The sequence below is a fragment of the Ambystoma mexicanum genome, chromosome 3p, assembly GCF_040938575.1.
Source record: "Ambystoma mexicanum isolate Mex_15411 chromosome 3p, UKY_AmexF1_1, whole genome shotgun sequence".
In the NCBI taxonomy this organism is placed as follows: Eukaryota; Metazoa; Chordata; class Amphibia; order Caudata; family Ambystomatidae; genus Ambystoma; species Ambystoma mexicanum.
The window spans coordinates 401,514,976-401,541,450 of NC_090925.1; the positions used below are offsets into that span (position 1 = coordinate 401,514,976).

The 26,475-nt window shown below is 43.2% G+C and overlaps 1 long non-coding RNA gene across 1 annotated transcript in view; it reads right to left on the minus strand.

Annotated features, from left to right (window-relative positions):
• Positions 1–26,475, minus strand: part of LOC138579544 (uncharacterized) — a 174,503-nt gene that overhangs the window by 112,232 nt on the left and 35,796 nt on the right. Inside the window, exon 2 of the long non-coding RNA XR_011304056.1 lies at positions 6,690–6,748. This is a non-coding gene — a long non-coding RNA (uncharacterized lncRNA). The remainder of the gene's footprint in view (positions 1–6,689; positions 6,749–26,475) is intronic.

Consider the following 26,475-nt stretch of genomic DNA (forward strand, 5'->3'; position numbering starts at 1 on the left):
AATTCATTAGAATTGGGGTCAAAACATACATTAAAGGGAGAAAATGCTCTTTTTAAGTCTTGTAAAAACTGGCGAGGGGATGTATTAGGCCCAGCAGTGATTGTATAAGCAACTTTCTTTGCCTCCTGCAAGGAGAAAAATGACACCTAATCTCTTTTTCAAACTCTGCCCGTGTCTTATTCTGCTGTTCATTCAATCCCCTTATGATACTGGCTGTGGGAGCATCTAGAGTTAATTGAAAATACTGCCTGTATTGTTCCTTAGGTATCTGGAGGGATTTAAAAAGGTCATGGACCGCTTCTAAGTGATCCTCTATGCAGCATTCCCCACCCTTTTTAAATGGTTTGATCAGGGCTTTGATGGATTTCATTATCTTTATGGGGCTACTTGTTGCAATGCATGGAATTGCACTACTTGGTGATTCAACCCTGATTCCTGGTGAATGGGATTGGTGGCGGCCCCCAATGGGTGTATCAAATCCCCCAAGGGTGCTGCAACCAAGTTCAGTCACCGGGCAAATCACTGGGGCACTAGCTCTTTGGGTAGAAATAGAATTCACCTCAACACCATTGAATGTGGTGCCCTGCCGTCTATCCTGGGACCTGGAAATGCATATTTGCTGTTCCAAATCCTTACACTTCTTAAGGAGCCTGTCTGCCTCATTTTGCAAATAGTTGTTTCCATCACTCATTTTATTAATTACCTCCTGCATGTCGCGCATTTGCATTTGGCATTGAATTCTTTGTTTCTCTTGTCTCTTTCTTGAAACATTTTAACCATTTCCTGTTTTGCATTTTGGAGATCACTTTCCTTTTCGTAATGTTCTTTTTGTAAAATCTGCATTTCTGAAAAAATCTCATCTTTATCTTGACTAATGTGGTCCACCAATGCTTTTAAGTGTACCAGTTCTTGTTCACTGTCCTCAAACTGTTTCTTGCTTTTGGACAACTGAATATCAAGATCTCTACATTTTAGCTGCATGTCTTTTTGACATCCTTCTAATTCTGCTCTTAACATTTCCTCCTTTTTACTTGCCCCATCTAGGTCGGCTTTTAACCTCTTAACCAGCTTAGTATCACTTTCTTGCATTCGCAGGGACCTATTCAAAATAAACCATGTCTTTGCGCATAGCCGTATCAGACAATCTTTATCTGCATTTAATAATCTCAGAAGACAGACCTGAATTATACTGCCTTCTGCAAAAATGTTGTCTAGTGGTTCTTTCTGCACTTCACCATAAATGTGATCATGCCATTCTGTGGCATTATTCAATGACCACATCTCATGTGCATATAACTTTGCCTCCAAATATTGCACTAGTTCTGAGAATGTGGATTCCATTTGAGACATTCTGAAATTCGTTTTTAGTGACATACTGCTATTATGAAATGGGTTCCCTCTAATGTACAAATGGTAGTGTGAGACACACTTGTCACGCCCAGTAGGTGCTCTATGATCACTTTCCCGGCCTGCAACGCACCATAAATATGTAGGATATTTTGTGTAGATTTGGGGTCTGGTGGTATTTTCTTACCGTCAAAAATAATGGTAATTTGGAGATGACTACTCCTTGCATTTAGATTGGGTTTGGCCTTATTTCCTTTCAGTGACCATTCCTTATTACATTATATGGGATCAGTTAGTGGGATACATTATTGTTGGTGTTATTTTGGTGAGCATAATCTTTCTGTTTTATTTGTGGCCCCAATATACACAAAACTCTTATTTTTCTTAGACTGTTCTTGTGATCTATAGAGGCCTCAGACTTACATTCAGAAACACCACAGTTTCACATATAGCATTCTCAATAACCTGTGGTATTATCACTAATGTACATACATCAGTGAACTATGTTTCCATAGGCCTCTTTGCTGGTTCATGTATGCCCAGCAATGTCTATTGTATTAAATTCCACTCAGACATCACACACTGAGTGGAAACACGCACACAGCTATTTATAATTGCTAGTGCTATTATTCCATCTGCATGGGAAACATGACACATGTATTACCTAAAAAATCTTCCCCCTCTCCTGAAATATTACTATAAATGCACCAAGAAAAGACAAAAGCAAAAACACTCTACACGGTTCGTGTCTATAACATTTGTATTATAAACAGTTGCATTTCAAAATAACACCTTACCCTTCTTGCTGCCACATTATCTAACAAACAGAAGAGAAAACAAATGCAGCAATAAAACAAAATTTACTCCACATTATTTGTAACAATAAGAAGGAAAAAAAATTACAGCGATAGAACAATATTCACTTTGCAACATTATGGCGTGGCAATTAAACACAGGGGATTCCCTACTGCTACTCCCCCTGCCTGATATTTATAGAAGGTCATCCGTACAGCACACAACCTCAATCTGTAGCTCTCCCACACGCGACCTCCCTTCGCTCGCCTCCGAGGAATGGGCCCAGGGTTGTCCTCGTAATCTTGAAGTTTGAAGTGCACAGCAAGTACATGCAGTTCATCTGCAGTTCTCAAGCCGGTGCTAAGTGAGACTAGAAATGCCCAGTCTCTGATGGTCCATGTCAGCAGCTCAGCAAAATTAAACTGAAACTTTTTTCTGTCAGACTCTTCCAGCAAACCTCTGTCTCGTCCCCCTCTGCCTACGTGGAACCACTGCAGATACTCTGCCCAATCAAATTCAAAAGACTGTATCATCCTTCCTTCCACAATAGCTCAATTTTTACAATAAGAAACTGTAGCTAAACTCATTTCCTGGCATGCAGATTTTGTTTCCTGCAAACACAGTGAACAGAGAGAGGAAAAGAAAATCCAAATGCACGTTTAAAATGAATCTCAGAGCATGTCTTTCTTCCTCTTTTCCACCTACAGATTACATTATAATATTATTGAGTTAGTTCTAGTATTAGTATTTGTTAATTAAGTCAGTCAATTAGACAGCTAATGTAGTCTCCTGTGAATGGGGCATTTCAAGCAAGAGAAAAGAGAAAAAACATATATATATATATTCTGGTGTACTTTTAAAACTACGGCCTGTCTCCATTTGCATAACCATATGTTATGCTAACAACATAGGGCTGGCTATATGTGCCACATTATTGCTGGCAATAATGTTATCACATTCATTGGAGCTGTACCCCAAAACACAGTAAATTATACTACACCCTGTAGGTTGCAGTATATTCAATGTAGGGGCATACCTATACTGTCTAAAGCATTGCTGGGCATAATGCAGCACTCAGATGTTTTGGTGTTAAGGTGCTGTTAAGGTGCCCAAACCAGTATAGTGAATGTTGAGGAATAATTGGAGTCATAGGCCAAAATATCTGGTAAGGTCCAGAATGTGCAATTTAGAAGATAGAATCGTTTTCTAAGGGTTTAGTGGAATATTATTGTTATCTGGTGCATCAGTCAAAATGGGTCAATTGATGCAGACTAGGGCAGCTCCAAAGCTAGCCATTGGTTTACTCTTTTGGGCTTGCAGGGCACTCTTAGTGGCCCAAAAACAAAAAAACAAATGTAAAGGTTTTGGAAGAGCGATGTCAAGGCCTCTGTTGGTGACTGGTTGCATGTCTTGTCAGTTTGTTCAAGTAGGGAGAAGGTATCTTTTCAAGGTAAGGGAAAGATAGCTAAGTATTCTGACATCTGGGGTGTTTTTAATTAACTGTATGTTTAACGCCATTTCTTCATCTCCCCCCTGGTTTGTTTTGTTTTGTCTCTTTCACCTTCCCCTGTATATGGGGGGTTGTAAAATGTTGATGATAGGTTGCTGCTATATTTCTACTTTCTTGCTTGTTTTTCCTACTTCACTGTTTGTATTTTCTTGAAAATTTAATAAAGTAAAAAAAAACTCAGAAAGGTAAGGAAGTGTAAAACTTAACAGAGAGAATAGGAGGGGAATCAGAGGGTGAGCTCACAGAAGGGAAAAGGAAGTGTTTCTGAGGAAGAGGCAGAGGTACCAAGAGTGTAACTTGAGAGTTCTTTGGCATATATCCTTCTGAAATATCTACACCAAGAGGTTTGCTTTGCCTCTTTGACCTATTAGTTGGCAAGGAATTCTCACCTGTCTCTCTGAAACCACTTCCCTCCAATATGCCCCAAACCCGGCTCGTAAGTGGGGGACTCTCAACCTATTTATATTGTAAATGTACCTGACATCCCTCCACCTACCCACTTCCTGTCCATCCCTTAGCATAACAATTTTGTCGGAAGGCCAAGAAGCACTGCACCCAAGTCGAACTATTTCGTAGTACACTGCTTGATGAGAGGTGCCGCTGGGGTAAAGGAGTATCAGAGATTCCCAGAGCTTTCCAGAAAGTTCTCTCCCCTTTCTTCAGAATATGCTTCTGAAGAGGGGGTCAACTTTTGGTGCACTCCCTGTCGTGCGTTTCCGATGTTCTATCAGGGCACAGAACTCAGGCAGAGTGGTATTTAAGAGGGGGCATGGCACTGTCCCGGAAGTGCAGATAAGATACTTTCCCACAATGTACATGTTGAGTTTAGGACGGTTTATAACCGAATTGTCACTCAATTTTACTATTAAATTGTACTGCCTTTCATCGGTATCCATTGAGTGATCTCTGGCGGATGGAAACGCTGAACGTAGCTAGTGTCCTGTCAGTTAGTCTCATCCTGCCCAGAATGAGTGAAATGGCGGGCCCTGCCTAGGACACTGCCGGTATGGGCACCCCGTGCATACGAAAGTGGCTACTGCACCAGGATGGTGTGCACATTCAAGCGTGCCTGCTCTAAGTGTGGAAGACCAACCGTTTGGTGCAGTGCTACAGCCAGTGGGGTGTATCTGCAGGAAACACTACGGTTGGTGAGGGGATAAAAGAGGGTGTTGCGTTAAAGTTGTTAAACTAAACAGGTTACAGGGTTTGCTGGGCCATTTCCAAAGATTCACTCCTTTCTTTTTTATCATTTTAGTCAGCTACATCACAGCTGCGTTGTTAACTTGGGGTACCTTTTTCTGAGAGAGAGAGATATAGAGCGAGAGAGAAGAAAGAGAGAGAGAGAGAAGAAAGAGAGCGAAAGAGAGAGAGAAGAAAGAGAGAGGGAGAGAGAGAGAGAGAGAGAGAGAGAGAAGAAAGAGAGCGAAAGAGAGAGAGAGAGGGGGAGAAGAAAGAGAGAGGGAGAGAGAGAGATAGAGAGAGAGAGAGAGAGAGAGTGTGTGTAGAACAGGGAACACATGTTTTATCTGTAGGTATGTCTTGCGCATTAGATATTGTGCTGCTCCCTTGCCTGAGGCCACCCCCCCCCCTTTTAGTCCGTCCACCTGAAAAAGTTGTATCTGATGAATTTATGGAATGTAAAGTTAATAACTGTGTTGATTGTTGTTTGCCATTTTCTATGGCTGTGCAGAAATAAAAACAATCCATGAATTTGGGAGGGAGTGAAGATGTACCACTGACCAGCAGCCAAGCCTGGCTTTAATTGGCTGTGGATAGTGTGCATGGCTGAGGCTTGTGCGAGTAGTGGCCTGGTGATCTTCATATGCTGGCAGGTGCATGAAAGTGAAGGCATGGCAGCCATACCTTTGATAGGGTAGTGTTGCAGGCGCTGTGCCTGGTCACCCATGAGATCTGAGGGACATTAGGCCAGGCCGTTGAGAGCAATGGGAGGCAGAATGAGGGCAGACTGAGCAGGATAGAATGCAGAGCAGGGCGACGGGGAACTATCGCTTATGCCAGGTTCTGCAATGGGAAGAGTGAGTGAGCGGGGTAGCGGAGATAAGTAGGATTCCAAGGGTCCCTAGGTTTAGGCCAGGGTTAAGGACCACCCAGTTGCAGATCAGCAGCAAGATCTGGCTTGCACTGCCTTGCTCATCCAAATTAAACTCTATTTGCTTTTTTATTGCCAATCAGAGAAAGGAACGTAGCAAGATGGAGATCTGCTCAAAGTGTCCTATCTGCAGACAGAGAAGGGCTTTGGTGCGTGCAGCCTTTGCAAGCCATGAATGAGGTGCATTGCTAAGCATCCACTCTTGGCGTAGTCTAGGCAGGACCAATGCAATTACTGACTCCTCTCACCTGAAAACGACAAATGTAATGTTGAAAATACACTTCCTGCAATTTCGTAACCCTGGATAATCTGTCGTCCAACAACACTCAGAGGTTTCAAACCCCCGGGTATATCTGGAGCCTTCTCCAGATGTTGATGAAGCTTGGGGAACTTTTTGTGCAGTCACTCTTGGTCCTCTGTGACTTCATGCAGCATAAAAATGTTATAGTGTTGCACCGGTGGGAGCAGAAAACGGAGACATAGAGTTCCCCCACTCCGTTTGCAAAAAGTGAAAAAAGGTTTCTGCGCCCATCTATTACTGCGCCACAGTGAAGTTCAGGTATCAACCAAAACCAGTTTTTCTTGATTCATCTTATATTTATTGATAGCCCATAAGGATGACATGTGTTTCGGCACCCTAAGTGTGCCTTTTTCAAATCTGGCCATTAATGCTTGATACACTACATACAAGATAACAGAATTACAATAAAATTAAAGTGAATTTGTGTGATGTATAGATAAAACAGATTCCCAGTAATTCGAAAAAGACCAAATGCATATCAATCATATTATCCAGCACATGACCCGAACAGATCAGCATTTATGTTAAAAACACAAAACAAAATATATCACCAGTTTGTTTCCACAACATTATGATTTCGAGAAAACATGTGCAAATCCATCAAAACATAAAGAGATAAAACATACCATCATGGCGCCCAAATGTGGTGACGGGACATGAGAAAAAGTCGTAGCGTGAGCGATCACTGTGGGAGAGGAAGGGGAGGGAGGGAAACATCATTGGTAGAACAGGAAAAGAATAACAGAAAAATACTAGAGATTAGTTTATATTTCACTTGCTGGTTAGATTTAGAATAGATCTGTCTCCAGATAGGGCTTACCTATCGTCGGAATGCGTGCACTGATCTTGTGTTGTCAGAGAGAGTCTCATCAGACTCATAAGCGCTGCGAGCACTTCAACAAGAAAAAAGATCATAGTGGGAGAATGTGTTAATTTCCCCTACTTGATACTGTGTCAAAGTTTTATTTTTATGTTAGAGTTTTAGTTTTATTTCTATCAGAATTCAGGTATCTGACAATCCTCCTGTTTATTATAAATTGATTAATTAAATATTCATACTCAAGTGCCCAACCTGGAGATGTTGCATTTAAATCTTAACTAGGTTACGTTTTCTCCAGGTTTCTAATAGGAGCAGAAACTCCAGCATAGAGATTCAACTTGGCCATTAAAAGAGACGTATATTCGTAAAGCAAGCATGTCTTGTATTCCTCATTCAGATGGATAAGCGTTCGTGAAGTAAATAAACACCAGGACTTTTAAAGAGTGTTTGGGCGTATGCATATCGTATCGTCCACAAAACAAAACGGCATGTGTAAACCCACCTGTTCACTTGCGGACCTGTTTGTGATTGGGAGGATATTTGGGTGGGCTTCCGCTGCCCTTCAGCGCTTACCTTAATAATCTGGTTTCCTGCTTCACGCGTCGGGTTCTACTAAGGGCCGTTTACGGCAGCCGCTGAGCGTATATGTAGTGTTGCCTAGGCACAGCTAAATCTCAGATTGCCTATGCTGTTGAGGCAATAATGTAATATAGAATAAAATAGATGGATGGTGCTGAATACGGAATATAGCATCAAAAGTACCGGATTTGTGATGCTGCCGGCATCTGTTTCAAGTCTATTGATTTCTCCTCTCCCTATCCGTCCTCCTCCTTTGTGACTTGTGCATAGATTAGATTTCAAACTTGAACAAGATCTTTCTCTTCATCACCAGATCACTACTGTCACCTCTTTCTGTAGTTATTACCTGTGTTTGATTCACCAAATATTCCCTCACCTTGTCTGCTAGTACTTCCACTAGTACAGAACTAGACTTTGGCAATGCCCTTTCAGTGGGTATTTCTCTGTCTGATTTGTCACATCTCCAGCTAATTTGGAATGCTTACACATTATTTGTGAAAAGTTCATAAAGTTCAACCATATCTCACCTATTGGGTTAAACTACGTTGGTTACCCATTTGTTCTAGGATCCGCCTTAAGGTGTTGTGCACTGCTCATTGCTTTTTTTACTCTGCCACTCCTCCCTTTCTTGTCTTCTTATATACACATCTTCCTGCCTACTCTCTTCCTCCCATCAACTTCTTTTACCCTGTTCTTTGCTACCGTTCCACCCATCTCTTTTCTCTTGTAGCCTGAGTTGTTGTCTACTATCCCTCTGCAAAGCCCAGAGCTAATCAACCACTGCCCTGTTACAAAAGCAGTTTACAAAATGGCCAGCACAATATATTACATTGTATTACATGTTGCCATTTAAGATAGTGGTCACAACACATTTGTTGTCATGTATCAGAGAAATTCTGGCCTGTGCGATCCAGAAGAATATTGGTCTCAACAAAGGACTGCAGTTGCGTGATTATAGTTTTTACCAGCATTTTGACCAGAATAGGCAGACTGGAGTTTGCATGAATATTTTCAAAATCAAAGAGAATGGCCTGATACTTTTTATGAAGAGGTGTACTGTAGACCAGCTTGAAAGTGGCCTATGCAATCTCAATTGATAAAGGATTTTTCAGAATTCCCTGTATTTTCTGGCTAAAACGGGATGGCCTAAAAGATCTTAAAATATTGCAAGTGCAGATATGGATCTGCCACAGATCCTGAAAATGTACTAGAAAAAACCAGTAAACCGTATTAGTCCTCATTCAAAGATTTGAAGGCTATTCGCAAAGGGGATTCTTTCCTACTAAAAGTTGTGTCTTTCCTTCAAGGCTCTGTCTAGTTGTTTGTGCCAAGATATTATGTTTCACAGTGATATCCGAATGGTGCTCAGTGATCTTATCAACGACATCTTCTCTCTTAGATCAAGTGTACACAACCTAATTTTTGTAGAAGTGAGATATTTTTAATTAGTTAACCAATCCGTACCGAACGGGAGATATTCAAGCATTCCTAGCAACAGAGCTTTTTCACTTGCCTTACTGAGCTTTTGTACTTTTGGGTGAGCTTGGCAAAGTGTATTCTTTCTCTTACTAGATAACGGCAATGCCATTTCCTTTTCAATTCTTTTTTTCCTTTTCATTTCCTTCAGTTCTGGTGTAAACTAGGGGCCCAATTCATGGAAAATTGCTAATTTCCCATGCAATTGCTGTTTCCCCCGAGAATGACACTGCGTGAGCCTTCAGGCAGAATAAAAAATATGCACCCTGCGTATTCATGGAATCTACTGCGCAAAGTAACCGTATTTGCAAGTCGCACCCGGAACCCCCTCAACACGCCCCCTATGCAAAGCATGAACAGCTAGAACAGCTACATTTCCATGCTTACTCGGAAGCGATTGCACGCACCCTTCAAACAGTGTGGGGGGTCCCCCGTGAGCAGGCCTGCCTCTTGGGGACCCTGCGCAGAGTCCCCATAACTGTTGCCGGCATCCCGACGACATGCATATGATACTTTGTAACTTGGGTAAAACTCTGAAAATCTGCGTGCAAACCCTCGTAAAAAATTCCTGCACCCTGTTACACTGCACACGTACACCCCTGAGTTAGATCGGAACTCTGTCTGCGTGCACGCACCCCGAAATCCAACATGCGATCCCACCTCTGTGCAACGACTCTTATGTGCAAGTGTCTGTACGCCTCCCTACGGGTGGCGCAGAGATCAAGAGATTTGCATTGCCATTTCTCTGCCGAGAGGCTGTGCAGGTGGTTCTGTGAATACGTGTAGTTTGGCGCAATTGTGGGCGTGCAAGGGACCGCCTGTGGGCTGTCCCTCATGACGCCCACTTTTTTTAATGTTCTTCCCCATTTTCAGTGTTCCGCCCCCTTCCCAGCCCTCTGCACAAGCCACGCCCATGCTCTGCATGGTCTATTATGCAAAGCACTCGACGGCTTGCAGATACGTGCTGAGCATGTACAAACTCCATGCAAGTCCTGGAAAAGTACTGCGCATTCAATTCTATGAATCAACTAACAGGATTATGCATGCAGTTTGGCATGCACGTCCCCTATTTCCCACGCAAATGATTCCATGCATCGGGCCCTAGATGTGTATGTGGGCTTTTTAGCAGCCCCCACTGGCATCATTGGTATCATCAAATCTTAATAACTTAATTAAGTTGGTTAAATGCTAAGAGGTCTTTATCGGTCGCCACTTGCATCCTCTGGGGATCGTGCCAATGAGAGAAGACTGTGGATAAGTGTTTCAATGTCTGCCGTTTTATCAGTGTCAACTGGAAATCTTGGTGTGGGGAAATGGCGTTCATGGAGACTCAGTCATTTCACTAGTTCGAAAACAAAAACATATTGTTCAATCCATGTGAGAGGTACTGGATGACAAAAAAAAGCATACATTTTATCAGCTAAGAAAACCAAGTATAAGGGGTTATCTGATTTACGAGTGGGACCAGACATCCTCTGTCTGCTTGTTTGCCAATACGATGTTTTGCTCTGGTGCAGTCAAAATCATAAATGTTTTTCAAATTTAAGATGCCTAAGCTCGTAAGTTTGTATACTTTGTCAGTAGACCATGAGCAATATGTACCGCAAGTGCTAGCAAAAATGGTTACCATAGCCAGGAGAGCGATATATAAGGAACAATCGTTTAGCTTGTGCGGAGCTAGCAAAGAGTGGCCATCCACTGGGCATAGAAGAAAGTTCCAAACTCATGCTGCAAGGTGGTAAGTTAAGGGGGTGTGTAATGGTGAGATGAAGGGGAGACAGATAAGTCCCACTTTGGATAAACTGAAGGAGTGGCATTCAGTTGATGCACTTAATACTGTCGAGGCACTTCAGGTGAAATGCGTGGTGCAGAGCACCGCGATCTTGCTGCGGGGGTTCATGATGCACAATACCATGCAACCAAAAGAGCAGTAGACGGTCATTGAAGTATTTTGGACAGCCTGTTATTACAGTAGCCTGTCGAATGGTGGATGCAACTGGTCCACGTTGGCAGGATAACCATGAAATTGAACAGGGACAGTTGGCAAGCACTGAAGGTTTGAAATGTTAGTACAAAGGGAAGTAAAGAATGATAAGGTCCATATGTAGGCCACGTTGGAGTTCAATTGTCCTTAGAGGATTCCGTTTGATTGGGTGCAATTGTAGGGTTTTGAATGGATTGCACGGCTAAGAGAATAAGGACGGTCGACCTCGAAAAAGGATTCGAGCCAATCTAAGTAATGCGTGTTCATCCCGCTTCAAAAGATTTAAACCATTTGGAGCGGAGGTTCGAAATGATTCAACCTCATTGAACGGCAATTCAGTCCGATTGTATAGATACGAGTATTTGACGGTTCAGCTCGGCTCAGATACAGCTGTTTGGTAGTGCTGAATTCTAGAATGCTGAACTAGTATCCTAGGATTCAGTGTTACTGGTGGCTTAGGAAATTATATAATTGCAAAATTAAAAATGAGGGAAAAGGAAAAAAAATACAGAGGATGCTCTTATTTTATTTGCATTCATTTTAGAAGTGCCCAGATATGCCTGTCCACAATGGTTACCTGAACATTTCAGGGGGGGCTGAACAGCATAAAAATGATGTGCTCACCATCCTTTGATCCTTTGGCATGGCCATGAAATGTCCAATCATTGGGAAATGTAAAAAAGAGAACATTCTTTTCCTGTTTAAGAGATAGGAATGCAAGCTGGACATCAACAGTTTACACTGTTGCGCTGCATAGAAAAAGAAAATACATTGAGCGCCCCCTTCCACCCTATTTGACATTTGAGCAGGGGAATGTGACTATTTTATGTGCATTTCAAAGAACATTTTGTTTGTGGATTCAGGATGCAAACACCTTTTTATTTGTACAAATGCACGATGTAGGCGAAAAAAGTCATCTTGATGTGGGCATCTGTGGTGTGCGCATGCCTATGCGCTTTGAGAGTAGGGCGCACACTTTTGGGGAGCAAGTGATAAGATGCGCACGGGCATTTCATCCTATATGCCAAAAAATTGTTTGCAGAATCTGTCCCACCCACAAGGATTTAAAAAGCATTTGAACCCTATTCGAGACATAGGCCCTCATTACAACACCGGCGCTATTAGCACCATGGTTGGTGCCGGTGTTGTAACGGGTCCGCCATGGTTCAATGGGGAATTACCACCCCATTCCAAGGTTGGCGGGGCGGTAATTCCCCATTGAACCATGGCCCTTCCCCATTCCCATTTTCGCCCCATAGAGCTCTATGGGAATGGGGAAGGCGCTAAGGACGGTACCGCCAATTGCGGTACCGTACTTAGCACCAATGTCCCTTTGCGGGTCCCTACTTTAACGGCGGGCGTAGACCAGCCGTTAAGGTCGGGTCCCGCAAAGGGAACTCGTAGTAAGGCGCTAAGTGTTTAACGGCACCGCAACCTTTTACGGCGCCGTTAAACACTTAGCACCAGGGTCGTAATGAGGCCCATATTGACCTGTTGTTCAGGCTGATCCAATTTGAGCAAACGTGGACAATCAATTACTGACTTGGCTCGATTCAACTAGCAAGACATCTCTACGGAGGCTCAATGACTCAAGCCTATTCGAACCAGTATAGTTACAGCTGGGCCAGCACAGACAAGACAGCCTGGGAATGAAGAAGGTGCAAGACTGGAACTTGGAGGTCTAAAGTGTTAAGTGGTGAGCCATGTGATTGCATGGAGAGGAAGAGTAGACGCTGGTTTATGAAAAAAGGACTGGTTGAAGCAGGATCTTTGGACAGGCTGGTGAATGCCATGCTTGAATAGTCATTGAGGGAGGGTCCCAAGAGGGTGGCAGAATAAAAGAGGTCTGTGTTTAGGACCAGCAGTCTACAATTCTCCTTGCCATGTTAGGAAAAAAACGTGTTGGTGCCATACACAGCAGGCAGTGATTGACACATTCTGGATTGACAACCCTCTTAATGCAATTTGACACCAAAAATTAGTACTGGGATCAAAGGAGGACGCTTTTAATGAAATATATATTGGACAACATGGTAGCATTATGGAATAGTTTGCTTTGCCAAAAAAGATCAACTTCGTCAGAAACATGTTTTAAGATGCTTGGCAGGACTAATTCCAAATACTGAATAGATCAAGGTTTTTGACCAACAGCAGTCTGTCCTAAGCATTTTTTTGACAGAATGTATTTTATTCACACAGGGGATTTTAGTTGAGCTGTCAACAGCCGAACGTGATTGACGGCGATGTAAAACACTCAAAGCTGGGAACGGAACAAGGTAAAAAGCCAAAAGGAATGAGCTCTGTGTCTTTTTTCCTCTGTGTCGGCATTACTCTACAATAAAAGCAAAGTTTGTCATAAATTCTCCTAGTGGAAATGACTGGAACATGTCAAACACCAGCAGAGTTCCAATGCTGAATTAGACGATATGGGGAAGCGTTCATCTCTTCATCGCAGCAAAACAGTAATTTTAATAATCAATTGACAAATGTCTGCACTAAAGCATGACAGTGAAATATAAATAAAAAAGAAACTGCACACCGATCTATTTTAGTGAGTCTTTTATAAAGAATCCAGGATCAGCAGGTTTGATGGGCAGTTGTGCAAAATGGCCGCCTGACTCTTCAGCTCCAACAGCTCTCTCCAGAAATGGGCGTAATGGCCAGATAAGAGTCAAACATAAAATGGCTGTCAGTGGCAGACCGAAGAGCAGCACACCTGAATTTGAGCCGGTGAGAAAGACCAGCAATCTGAACAAAACTAAACACGCATCCTAAATGGCAGGTGGAGTGCCCTAGTTGATAATGTCACCCCACACCATGACAATGACAGAAGCAGAATGCTTTACTATTGCTTTTCTGCACAGTGGCTGTGACTCTTGCATCTGGCCCTGCTGACTGCTTCTCCTTGTTTTGCACAGAGCAGCCGTGACCTCCTTGCCTGAGACACCATCAGCAGCCGCAGCCCCCCTCACCCAACGCCCCCCCAGCTGTGGGAAGAGATCGGCAGTGAATGGATCCCAGAGGGAGAAAACAGGAAATCAGCACCTTTCTATTACAAACCCCTATGGGCGAAAATACCCGGAATTGCGATCGACCTGCAAGCTACTACAAAATGAGGTCCGTAGAACTTGTTATCATGTCCCAGTGAAACACACACACAATGGGTTACGGTTATTCATAAACACAGAGAGGATAATGCACCATAACCATGGTGACTGTCTTTCAGTGCCATTGAAACAGTGAACATTAGACATGTGGACAACAGTGGTAGATAGGGAGCAGCCATACTGGAAGCAGTATTTCCACCCCTAATACATTTTGGCAGAGGTTTCCCTTGATACCACTCTTTAACAGCAGTGACAGACTCTTATGCAGGGAATGCAAGGTCATTCATTTTCACTATATGCTCTGTCTTCAAGGTGGAGGACGTTACAGTGCTCAGTTCCCCAAAAACGAACCTGTAGTTGACTTCACAGAAGCAGTAAGTCGTGCCTTTATGATCCTCCTCCTTGTGCTACTTGAAATGTACTCCAGCCATGCTTAATCATAATACTTGGAACTGTGACCAGCCACCAATGAAAACGATTTGCTCTGAACAAGTGATCCTTCTCCCATTTGCACATTACCATTGCTTGCTTTTTTGTTTTTTCCTCATGGCAACTAATCTTCTTTCAGGCCAGAAAAAGGTGGTGTTCCAGGAAGACCCTGCACTATGATTCGGAATATATCACCAACACCACAAGGAGCAGGGACTGACTCCATCCACACTGCTGTTTTTGAGCAGCCACTTTTTCAGATGGCAGCCTTGCACTTGGCAAAAGATGGCTTTAACAAAAGGACAACTGATATATGAACTGATTGAAAGAGCTAGGGGGCTGAATGAAGATGGAAGATGACAAAACATATATTCTTAATACTTAACAGGACACTGACTTACTCAATTACTGAAGAGGTGAGTATTATGTTTCCCTGCCTTGGGGCAACTCGTCTATTCAGGGCCAAGCCAGCCCAGTGAAAATACTCAGTGCTTTTTCAGCAGCAGTAAGCAACTGAGAGAGAGAGCTCCTGGCCCTATTTAAACTGTCAAAGGGAAATGTGCTTTCACGTTGATAGTTTCGGTTCCCCTGCATACATGGTGAATGAGTCATGCCAGGCCGGGGGTATTTATCTTTCCCAGCCTTGCAGGGCCCATTGGGGATGCAGGCTGACGAACTGCATTTCTCAATGTGCGTAAGGTGTGTTAAAACACCTCTTAGCACATTCAGACGGCCTGGGATGTTATGCTCTCAGCGCTCTGGCTCCTGCGTGCATCTACAGGAACCAGGAAGGTCTCCCTGCATCCTGTTTCACTTTTCTCGGGAGCTGGAGTCAATTGATAGCAGGCAGCATGAGGAGCAGAGTCATGACCAGGACTGAAGGTAAGAAACAAAAAAGTATACATATATGCGTGTATGTGTGTATGTTTGGGTTGTATCTGTAAGTGCACATGGGGATGAGAGAGTATATGATGTTTGGAGTGGTGTTCATGTGAATAAATGAGTGCATGTTGTTGGGGTGTGTGGGTGTTAAACTATGATTTAATCTTTTCATCCAGAAATTAGGTAATACACAGAAATACCCTACCAGTATCCTGATGGACGATCTCAGCAGGACTTCATGTTTTTCCTATCCGTCTTCGAGGCCAAAGGAATCTACCTGAGCTTCCCTCCGACCCCCAGCCCAAGACTCGGGCCCGATGAGAATCCCAGGGAAACCTCGAAGGGAAAAAACCATGAGGAGAGCTGCTGGGGTTCGTGGAATCCGAGAAGCAGTCTTCTCTGGATCAGGACTGAAGAGTTAGGATGTTAATGATGATTTCCTCCGTCCTACTACTCGATAGAGGACACTGGGTGTTCTGTTAACTAATCAAGAAAGAGAGGAGATGATTGTGACAGCTTTTATTCCCCCAGCTCCCTAAGCGAGAAAAACGTTCACCCTCTCTACTCTTCTCCTTACCCCCGTTATGGCGTGGATGAGCAGTAAAGTCCAGGAGTGGAAAGAGGACGGTGGAAAAGACTGAATAAAAGTAAAGCCGACTTACGGAAATCAGTAAATGATGAATCGGAGGTAAGAAACCTAATGATCTGTCTGAATAAACAAAAAGGTTCCTACCGGCAATTGAGATAAATCCCCGGACACAAAGTAATCGTAATTCCTATCACGCGTTGATCCTGAGATGAATGTGAAAGTAAAGATTGCGCTCTGATTCTGTAAGAGGAAACAGATTGAGAGTTGACCCGAAGAGCGAGAGCTCTGATACTAAGCTACGCCGAGTGTTTAGGGGCAGAGCCTGAATCTTACTGCGATGTCTGTGTGCGGCTTGCTGAGAGTGGGGATCCCGAATGGAGAGAGGTTGGGTTTAAGCTATTACAGTGACAGTGAATCTGCAGTGGAAAGGATAGAAAGATTAAACAAAGGTTTAGGAAAGGAATTCCTAAGAGTCGGGAGTATTCTTGTAAACAAATCACTAGGCAAACTCACGGAATGGGGCCGTACTCCTACGAGAGTAGCAACACGATGTGAACCGTATCTGCCTTCCGGATATACGGCACAGGTGGATGTAGGCGGAGTCTCCACCCGAGCTTCTGTAGAAAGTAACGCTAGACTACTGCTTGAGGTCTTGTAAGGCTCTTTTCTGAGTCTGCACCCTCTCGAGCCGTTACTCGGTGGAGAGCTGGAAACACATGTCAAAGTAGGCCCCCTCTTAAGGGTGTCTCCCCCTTGCCCGAGTGCCGGGCATGGAATTTTATAACAAGCCTTGGTGCATGTATAGCGGATTCTTGCTCCCTTGCGCGATCGGCCGCAGAGTATCCCTTCCAATTCAGCAGATATTGTAAGCGCCCCTGACGGTAGCAGGAGTCACATAGGTCTGCAACTTCATACTCAGGGTCTGTCGTAGAAAGAACTGGAGTAGGATGATCCACTACTTTGGGATGAAAGTGGTTTCGGATATCAGGTTTCAATTGTGAAACATGAAACACCGGATGTATCCGACTCCAAGAATCAGGGAGTTGGAGCTTAAAAGCAGCAGATCCTACTGTCTTAATGACCAGAAAAGGTCCCAAGAATTTGGGAGATAGTTTTGAAGGAATTAGATGTCGAGGAAGAAACCTCGATGACAACCAAACCCAAGCGCCTGGTTGAATATCTCGGGCAGAGATCCGATGATGATTTGCAAACATCTTCCTTCTGCCTTGTGCTTCTCTTAATGAGAACTGTGCCATTTTGTGGCCTTCCTTAATCTGTCTTATCAGGTGGTCAACATCTGGGAATTTAGAGGATGAAATCTGTGTTGTGGGAAATGAGCTAGGATGGAATCCATAGGTACAAAAGAATGGTGATGTTCCAATGGAAGAATGATAGGCATTATTATATGCAAATTCCGCTAAGGGCAATAGTTCTTTCAAATCATCCTGTGCTGCTCCTACATAACAGCGGAGATATACCTCAAGTGTCTGATTTAATCTTTCAATTTGGCCCTTTGACTGTGGATGGTACCCCGAGCTAAGGGCTTGAGAAATACCTAGAATGCGGCAGACCTGACCCCAATATCTGGAGGTGTATTGAGATCCCCTATCGGAGATGATAGTTTCAGGGAGACCATGTAGTGAAAATATCTGTGATACAAAGATTCGAGCCATTTGGGCTGCTGTGGGGACCCCAGAGAGGGGGATAAAATGAGCCATTTTAGAGAACGAGACAATGGTGACCATGATAGTTGAACACCCACCAGACTTAGGTAGGTCGACCACAAAGTCCGTGGATATGATTTGCCAAGGATGTGTCGGTATTGGCATCTTCATCAACTTCCCTAATGGTGAATTCCGAGGACTCTTGGTTTGGAGACACACAGGACAAGATTCTATATATTTCTTGATGTCTTTCTTGACAGAGGGCCACCAGGAGTTTCTGGGAATCAATTCCTGTGTAGTTGAAAAAATACCCCAGTGTCCTAAGGCTTTAGAATCATGACACATCTCCAGGACTTCTTTCTGGAGTCTCCTTGTGGGTACATATGCTCTAGGGCCAAAAAAGTAACACCATTCCTTATAAGTCAGAGTAGATCGGACTCTTGGAGACAGAGACGATTTTAAGAGTGAACCCGACTGTTGTTGAAGACGTGTCATAAAGTTTTGACTAGGTTGTAGTCCTAACGTCAGACGGGGAAAGACCCTCTCTGATAAGAAGTGTTCAGCTGCAATGTGTTCCTTGCGAGAGAAAGAGCATCTGCTTTAAGATTGATTCTTCCTGGTCTGAAGGAGAACTGAATTTGGAATGGGGAAAAGAAATGGGCCCACCTGGTCTGCCTGCTGTTGCAGGTCTGGGCATATTGAAGGATCCGAGGGTTGTGGTGATCTGTGCGTACCTCCACAGGAAACATGGCCCCAAGTAGAAGGTGACGCCATTCCTTGAAGGCCCGTTTAATCGCCAGCAACTCTTTTTCTAAAACAGTATAATTCAATTCCGCTGGAGACAGAGTTTTCGAGAGAAAGGCTATTGGGCGTTCTTGGGATTGGTCATCTGCTTTCTGAAGCAGAACAGCTCCTAACGCATATTGGGAAGCATCTGTTTCTACAATAAACTGACGATATTGGTCAGGGTTCATCAATATGGAGCCGAAGTAAACAGATCTTTAAGTCTCTTGAATGATTCCTGTGTCTGCCGACCCCATTGAAAAGGTTTCCCTTTTTTAAGAGATTGGTTAGTGGCTGAGTAAGGGAAGAGAAATTCTGGATGAATTTCCTGTAAAAATTTGCGAATCTGACAAATCTTTGGATATCTTTTCCTGATTTAGGAACGGGCCAATCTTTTACTGCAGATACCTTCTCCAGATCCATAGCGATTCCCTCAGCTGATATTACATATCCCAAATGCACTACTTGGGACTGATGGAACAAACACATTTCCAGTTTACAAAACACATTATTTTGTTGGAGTCTCCTTAATACTTCACTGACGTGATGATAATGTTCTTGAAAGGATAATGAGAAAACCAAGATGTCATCCAGATATATGATAACCGTGTGTAAGAGTAGGTCCACAAATAAATGGTCCATAAATCTTTGGACTATGGCAGAGGCATTAGAAAGACCGAATGGCATCACTCGATATTGGCAGTGTCCAAATGGTGCTCTGAAGGCGGTCTTCCATTTGTCGCCCTCTCTAACCCTGATGAGATGATAGGCGCCTTTGAGATCAAGTTTGGTATAAATCTACGCCCCTTTTGCTGCCTCCAAGATGTCAGGGATGAGGGGCATTGGATACTTATCGGGAACTGTGATTTTGTTCAATCCACGATAATCTACACAGGGCCGTAGCTCCGAAAAGTGTTTCTTTGGGATGAAAAACAAAGAGGCGGCCGCTGGGGATGTTTGTGATGAGTCCATTCTTGATGTTAGTTTTTAGATATTCTCCAAGTACTTACTTCTCCGAATTTGAAAGAATATACATCCGACCAAACGGTAAAGGAAGGTCTGGAAGCAAGTTGATTGTACAATCATCCCTCCAAAGAGGAGGCAATTGAGTATACTCAGATGTGGAGAATACTTCACTGAATTGACGATGCACATCCGGTAGTCCGGTAACCTGACAGAGAGTAGTGACCCCTGGGGCTTCCTCACAAGAGGCTATGGTCTCAATATTTTTATTCTGCTGGTCAATCAGGCAGTGGTCAAGACAATTCTCGGATCCCAGAAAAAAATGACCCTGCTGACCAGTTGATAAACGGATTATGCCTTCTCAGCCATGGTAGCCCGAGAATAATCGGATGATGTGCAGCATGAATAATTTCCAATGTAAGGATTTCCTGATGGGAGGAGATGGTCATAATTAGTGATTCGGTCTGCTCCTTGATTGGTCCGGAGACCAATGGACTACCATCCACGCTATTTACGGGAATCGTCTCGGATTTAAGGGAGCGTGAAATATCATGTTCCATGGCCCAGTGATCGTCCATGAAGTTTCCTGCTGCCCAGCTGTCTACCAAGGCTGGGACGTTCTGGAATGTTGGTTCTCCCATTGTGAAGGAAACCTTAAGTATCAACATTTGATTGTCCAAAGGGCGCGAGCAGACTGCTGTGTGTGTCTTAAGTGAGGAACCTCGTGGTGGCAATGAATCCCGTGCCGTGGTCCCTCTCACAGCCAGGAGCTGGCATTTCCCGACCTTCTGGGAGGAGCGATTGGACATTCTTGGACTGCATGGGTGTTAGCCCTGCAGTACATACAAAGGCCGAGAGTTCTTCTACGGGCTCTTTCTTCCGGGGATAAAGGACCTCTTGCTGTGGACCCCAACTGCTTGGCCTCTTCAGTCGATTGGCCTCGGTTCGTGTTAGGTGGACTCGATAAGGGTCTAAATGTTCTTCCCTTGCCACATTTGCTCTGACATTCTTTCAAGCGGTAATCAATTTGAAGAATGAATTAAATGATTTCAGTGAGGGTGGTAGGCCTTGGTACTCTAGAAATCTCATCTTTTAGATCTTCAGACAAGCCTCTATGGAGTATGGTCATTTGGGCTTCATCGGACCAGGTGGTTTCACTGGCCATTTGTTTAAACTGCATAATATAAGCCAGGATGTTTTGATTCCCCTGTTTGAAGTCTAAAAGATGTTCCTGTGAGTCTGCCCTAATCTCCTGCCTTCCAAACATTGATCTAATGCTATTGCAGAAGGCAGTATGGGAGTCCAGGATTGGGTTGTTCATAGTAACCAATGGAGTAGCCCAAGCCAGAGCTGGTCCTTACTTCTGAGGAATCATGTACCCAACCTGGTGCCTATCAGTGTGAAAATAGGCTCCCTTGAAAGTGAACTGGATGGCGCAAGAGTCTATAAACTCTTTTACCTTATGCAGATTCCCATCAAACTGTCCTCTAGGAAGTGGTCCTGGTGGGACTTCTGAACAATGGGGAATACGGCTGGCCACAGTTTTTCGTGATGCTTGTTGAGCCGCCTGGTGTTGGTTCTGCTGGTTTTGCCTTAGTGTGGCATTTTCTTGTTTGAGGTGTTGTACCTCGGTGGTGAGGGATTGAGCCGCAGCAAAAAGCTGCTGGATCTGCTGATCCATATTGATTAGGTAGCAGAACCGGTTAGGCTTTCTGTGTGACTATCCCAACTCTGGATGATAGTCTTCTACACCTCTGTTATGTTTGGGCATTGCTATCTGTTATACTATGATTCAATCTTTTCATCCAGAAATTAGGTAATACACAGAAATGCCTTACCAGTATCCTGATGGACGATCTCAGCAGGACTTGATGTTTTTCCTATCCGTCTTCGAGGCCAAAGGAATCTACCTGAGCTTCCCTCCGAGCCCCAGCCCAAGACTCGGGCCCGGTGAGAATCCCAGGGAAACCCCAAAGGGAAAAAACCCTGAGGAGAGCTGCTGGGGTTCGAGGAATCCTGGAAGCAGTCTTCTCTGGATCAGGACTGAAGAGTTAGGATGTTAATGATGATTTCCTCCGTCCTTCTACTCGATAGAGGTCACTGGGTCTTGTGTTAACTAATCAAGAGAGAGAGGAGATGATTGTGACAGCTGTTATTCCCCAGCTCTCTAAGCGGGAAAAACTTTCACCCCCTCTACTCTTCTCCTTACCCCCGTTATGCCTTGGATGAGCAGTAAAGTCCAGGAGTGGAAAGAGGACAGTGGAAAGACTGAATAAAAGTAAAGCAGAATTACAGAAATCAGTAAACGATGAATCGGAGGGAAGAAACCTAATGATCTGTCTGAATAAACAAAAAGGTTCCTAACGCATATTGGGAAGCATCTGTTTCTACAATAAACTGACGATGTTGGTCAGGGTTCATCAATATGGGAGCCGAAGTAAACAGATCTTTAAGTCTCTCGAATAATTCCTGTGTCTGCCGACCCCACTGAAAAGGCTTCCCTTTTTTAAGAGATTGGTTAGTGGCTGAGTAAGGGAAGAGAAATTTGGGATGAATTTCCTGTAAAAATTTGCGAATCCGACAAATCTTTGGATATCTTTTCCTGATTTAGGAACGGGCCAATCTTTTACTGCAGATACCTTCTCCAGATCCATAGCGATTCCCTCAGCTGATATTACATATCCCAAATACACGACTTGGGACTGATGGAACAAACACTTTTCCAGTTTACAAAACAAATGATTTTGTTGGAGTCTCCTTAATACTTCACTGACGTGATGATAATGTTCTTGCAAGGATAATGAGAAAACCAAGACACTATCCAGATATAGGATAACCGTGTGTAAGAGTAGGTCCGCAAATATATGGTCCATAAATCTTTGGACTATGGCAGGGGCATTAGAAAGACCGAATGGCATCACTCGATATTGGCAGTGTCCAAATGGTGCTCTGAAGGCGTTCTTCCATTTGTCGCCCTCTCTAACCCTGATGAGATGATAGGCGCCTTTGAGATCAAGTTTGGTATAAATCTTCGCTCCTTTTGCCGCCTCCAAGATGTCAGGGATGAGGGGCATTGGGTACTTATCAGGAACCCTGATTTTGTTCAATCCACGATAATCTATACCTGGCCATAGCTCTGAAAAGTGTTTCTTTGGGATGAAAAACAAAGAGGGGGGCCACTGGGGATGTTTGTGATGAGTCCATTCTTGATGTTAATTTTTAGATATTCTCAAAGTACTTCCTTCTCCGAATTCGAAAGAATATACATCCGACCAAACGGTAAAGGAAGGTCTGGAAGCAAGTTGATTGTACAATCATCCCTCCAAGGAGGAGGCAATTGAGTATACTCAGATGTGGAGAATACTTCACTGAATTGACGATGCACATCCGGTAGTCCGGTAACCTGACAGAGAGTAGTGACCCCTGGGGCTTCCTCACAAGAGGCTATGGTCTCAATTTTTTTATTCTGCTGGTCAATCAAGTAGTGGTCCAGACAATTCTCGGATCCCAGAAAAAATGACCCGGGAATTGAGATAAATCTCCAGACACAAAGTAATCGTGGTTCCTATCACGCGCTGATCCTGAGATGAATGTGAAAGTAAAGATTGCGGCCCTATTCTGTAAGAGGAAACAGATTGAGAGTTGACCCGGAAGAGCGAGAGCTTGATACTAAGCTATGCCGAGTGTTTAGGGGGGCAGAGCCTGAATATTACTGCAGAGTCTGTGTGCGGCTCGCTGACAGTGGGATCCCGAATGGAGAGAGGTAGGGTTTAAGCTATTACAGTGACGGCGAATCTGCAGTGGAAAGCATAGAAAGATTAAACAAAGGTTTAGGAAAGGAATTTCTAAGAGTCAGGAGTATTCTTGTAAACAAATCATTAGGCGAACTCACGGAGCGTGGCTGTACTCCTACGAGAGTAGCAACGCAACATGAACCATATCTGCCTCCGGATATACAGCACAGGCAGATGTTGGCAGAGTCTCCACCCGAGCTTCTGTAGAAAGAAATGCTAGACCGCTGCTTGAGGTCTTGTAAGGCTTTTTTCCGAGTCTGCACCCTTTCGAGCCGTTACTCAGTGGAGAGCTGGAAACGCATGTCACAGTGGGTGAATACGAAGATCATTCTGTATGCATGATCTTATGAATTTTTGTCAGACCCGGATCCGCTGATATTGGGTAGGTGCTTGTGGGTCATTTGGCAGCCGGTATGGCTATATTTCCTTTCAGTGGCATGACATTTCCCACTGGGCATCAATGGGAAAGCAAACATTTTAAGTGTTATTTTAAGGCTAGATTGGCCTACTTAGGAATTGCCATTCTAGTTATACTTTTTTACTGTGGCATGGAATTTTTTACTGAGCATCAATGGTAAAACAAACCTGAGAAGTGTTATTACATGGCTAGACTGGCAACTTTGGTGCAGCCAGTCTGGCTATATTTTCTAAATGTGGCATAGCATGTTTCACTAGTAATCAATGCTAAATCAAACATGATAAGTGTTTTCTGGTAAGACTGCCTTAGTTTGCTGCAGATAGTCGGGCTCTATTTTCTTCCTGCCACATGGCAATTTTTTTACTGGGCATAACGGGCAAAGCAAAAATAAGTGTTATTGCATGGCTAGATTGGCCAACTTTTGTGCAGCTTTCTGGATATATTTTTTACTGTGGTATAAGATTTATTTTTACTGAGCATCATTGATAAAGCAAACATGATAAATGTTATTTGGTGGCAAGACTGGTCTACTTTGATGCAGCAAGTTTGTCTATATTTTCTTACTGTGACATTACATTTTTTCTGGGCATCTGTGGGAAAGTAAACATTGTAAGTTATTATATTCTAGATTGGGCTGCTTTGCTTCAGCGAGCCGGGATATGTTTTCTTAATGTTACATGTAACGTTTTACAGGGCATCAAGGGTATAGCAAACATGATGAGTGTTATTTCGTGGCTAAACTGTTGTACCTTCATAATGCCAGTATTCATATACTTTCTTAATGTGGCATGGCATTTTTAACTTTGCATCAAGGGTAACGCAAACATGATCAGTGTTCATACATGGCTAGGCTGGCCTTCTTAGTAGTGCCAGTCTGCATTCACTTTCTTAATGTGGTACGACATTCTTTACTTGGCACAAAGGTAAAAGCAAACATAATAAAGGTTATTATGTGGCTTTACTGGCCTGCATTAGTATTGCCAGCATGCACATACTTTCTTGATGTGGCATGGCATTTTTTTTACTGTGGATCAAGGGCAAAGCAAGCATGCCAATTGATATCAATTGGCATGCTTTGCCTTGTTGCAGACAGTCTTGCTATACTTTCAGAATGTGGTATGCTATTTTCTACACTGGGCATCAATGGTAAAGCAAATGTAATAAGTGTTATACGTGGTTCAACTGTTCTACTTTGGAGCAGCGAGTATGGCTACATCTACTTACTGTAGCATGCCATTTTATACTGTGCCTCCAGGGTAAAACTAACATCATGAGTTTTCTTATGTGGCGATACTGGCCTACATTGGTGCAGACAGTCTGAATGTGTTTTGTTATTGTGGCATGGCATTTTAATAGCAAAGCCAGCAGGAGTATCTTCTTGCGAGGGGGTGCTGACATATATTGGAAGACCCAGCATTGACTTGTTGCCTTATAATAGGTGTTTGCAACCTGCGGTTCTCAAGATATTTTGGACTACACCTCCTAAGATCACTCACCATTGACTTTGCTGGTCAGGGCTGTTGGGAGTTGTAGTTCAAAACATCTGGCCAGCCAAAGGTTGCAGACGACTCCAGCCTTATAATATCATTACTAGCATTATGCACAAAGCAAACATTAGTTCGTTTTGATATGGGAATACTGGCATATATTGGTGCAGTCACCATGGAATTGTATGGGAATAGGCAGCATGAAAAGGTTTTTATTACTGGCATATGTTTTGGGGAAAGGTGTTATGGAAATCAATGGGAAAATGCTCCTGTGTACTGTTGGTGACTTGTATCTCTGGAGTGTTTTGTGAGGTAACTACAAAACCAATTGCACACTGTGTGGCTTTTTATTGAATTTATTACAGAAAGTGTGCTGTAAAATGCAGTAGTTTATCCCATTGTTTTAAATTGCTGTCAGGCAGAGAAATCCCTGAGCCCCACCTTTTGCCATTTCAGGCTCCCTTGCTGTATTTGGTCACTGCCGCATATCTGTGTTTGTAAGCAGAGCCATGTGACTAAATTACATAAGTAGATAGTGGCCAGGAAAAGACTATTTTACCTGACACAGGTACTAACTACATCCTTCACTCCATCATAAGCACACATGTTTATTTATTTATTTATTAAACACATTCAATTGCATAAATACAAATTGCTTCAACCATCACATTTCCCATCACAAAACATGAATGATGCAAACAACTAATTTGACTAAAAACATATTATTTACCCACATAGGTACAAAGTGCAAATGTACGTACAGTGCTACCATATGACAATAGAGCGCAATGACGCCTAATTCAATGCATGGCTAGAACTAGATATGAACAATGATAACATTCTTATCATAAAGTTGGTAAAGAATGCAAGGCCTAGACACTGGGAAAGTATGGCCAATCCTCACAGCTGCAATGGTAAGCCCACTAGTTCAACGAATAGACGAAGTGGACTTGTCTTCCTCAGGGCCACATTTAACAAGTACACAAAACACAAAAGAAATAGTTAAAACCCAAACCATGGTCTACGAAGGACACAACCTATATTCAGAAGTACACAAATACCTGTACAGCATCAATCTTTTCAAACCTGAGCCTTATTCTTGCTGGGTTATTTGCCTTATTTCTAATATTAAATGCAAAAACAAATAGGGATAGTAATTAGATCCTTCGACAATGACTAAAGTTTAATTTTTCCATATTTTAACACTAAACAAGGAATAAACAAAACAGTCCTATTCCTAGATCATCATATTGAATATGAAAAGTGTATATATATTACAACAACCATGGTCACATAGGGTGGACATTAATGTAACTCAAGGTTTTACCACTCAACTGAGCTACATCAATTTCTTCATAAAATTGGACTGATGTGGATGGTACTACAGAATCTATATCTACGTGTCATGTTAAATCAAATGTTGTACCTCCAATGAAT